Below are 2,087 nucleotides of genomic sequence, written 5' to 3' on the forward strand. Positions count from 1 at the left end.
GCTTTTTTTTTTTCTGCTTATGTGGTGCTGAGGAATCAAACTCAGGGCCTCATGCATGCAAGGCAAGCACTCTACCACTGAGCCACCTTCCCAGCCCCCCCCCCAATGGATTTCACACGGTGAGCCAGAAGACACAAGGATGATGAAGGCACACACTCTGCTCTCCAGGAGCATACAACTGATATATGTGCATGCTCGCCAGGGTATGTGCTACATGCACAGCTATAAGGACCTAGCTGTCTGGACTGTAGTTCCAAGGCTGAGGGAGCCACTTAAAGATTGATTCTGAATTGGAGTCTAACCTGACAACATCTGGAGGCTGATGAGCAGCCACCTAGTCTTTAGCACCAGAACCTTCTAGAATCTTCCAGCAAATGGAGGAAGCCAGGACCCAGCACTTTGCCCTGGAACTATTCTGGCTCTAAGTCATACCAGAAGCCATGCAGTAACTCCAGACATTCAACAAGTGACAGAGTGGGACTGGTCTCCAGCACAGAGGTAGGGAAGCTCACTTTAGAGTGGCACTTTACTGTTTAGACACTTACCCTCATAGCCTCTAGTTTAGAATATCTTTTGGGGGGCCAGTAGTGGAACTTGAACTCAGAGCCTGAGTACTGTCCCTAAGCTCTTTTGCTCAAGGCTAGTATTCTACTACTTTGAACCACAGCACCACTTCAGAAGAGTTAAAAGTTCTTAGCTGGGTATCCAAGATACTCAGGAGGCTGAGGATCTGAGGATTTCGGTTCAAAACCAGCCCCAGCAGGAATGTCCATGAGACTCTCATCTCCAATTAACCACCAGAAAACAGGAAGTAGCGTTGTGGTTCAAGTGGTAGAGCACTCACTTTGAGCTGAAGAGCTCAGGGACAGTGCCCAGGCTCATAGTTCAAGACCCACAACTGACAAAAAAAAAAAAAGAAGAATTAAAAGTTTCTGACTATATAAAAATGACACGAGTTAGCTGAACAGCAGCCAAACAGGGATTATGGCCAATATAGCTTGCAGATGGCAGGATAAGCTGATAAACCCAAACCTGCCAGTGAAATGGGGGCAGGGAGAATGAGGAAGACAAGACAGAAAATGAGAAAATAAAGTTGAGACTGTCATCTTTGGCATCACAACCTAACAGAAAACCAAAAGGAGGCCCTCCACTCAGAAAATCAATCAATTCTCCCTATTTATCCCAAGGCCAACCTCTGCACTAAGAAGATAGCCAAGATGGGAGAGATGGGCTGAAAGGCTGTCTTCTCCCGGCAGGTCTATGCCAGAAGCCTTTTCTCTGCTATTATTTGTTTTCTCTAATAAACTTTTCTATCATCTTTATTTATCTCTATGCCTTGTCTGAATTATTCTCTTGCCAGACACAAGGACTGAGGTTAAACTTTCTGTTAACATATTTGGTGCATGGGTCAGGAAGTTAGGGATTAATTATGTCTTTTTTCTGACTTGGATTCATTGAAAGGTTACAAAAGGACCAGCAGTCAAGACTTTTTCCCATGATACTTTTCTTCTGTCTGCTACAACATTTCATAAAAGCTTCAAAGGAAAAAAATGAGAATTTTCTGGTTCAACAACAGTTTTCCACATACTTGTATTAGTGATTCTTATTTTGTGGGAAACAAAGGTACTGGCCAGCAAAGATACTCCCAGAAACAACAAGGTGGAGAGCTCTGCAAGGACATGGATTCTAGGCGCTCCCTTGGGGAATGGCATTGGAGAAGTCTCTGAGGCCCTATCTCTATTGTTGTTTTGTTGTTTTGTTGTTTTAAAGTGGGAGCAGAATCAAAACTCACCAGGGAGGTTGATTACATTTCCCACTTAAAATGGTTCTGAAGATGTAAACTTGGTAAGGAAGAAAAGTGAGTAAATTTAGCTTGTCCTCCAATAAAAAGATGCAAGGCCATAGCCAGGCGCTGGTGGCTCACGCCTGTAATCCTAGCTACTCAGGAGGCTGAGATCTGAGGATCTCGGTTCAAAGCCAGCCTGGGCAGGAGAGACTGTGAGACTCCTATCTCCAATAAACCACCAGAAAACCGGAAGTGGCGCTGTAGCTCAAGGGGTAGAGCGCTCGCCTTGAGCTGAAGAGCT

Source organism: Dipodomys ordii, unplaced genomic scaffold (assembly GCF_000151885.1).
Source record: "Dipodomys ordii isolate 6190 unplaced genomic scaffold, Dord_2.0 Scaffold197, whole genome shotgun sequence".
Lineage (NCBI taxonomy): Eukaryota > Metazoa > Chordata > Mammalia > Rodentia > Heteromyidae > Dipodomys > Dipodomys ordii.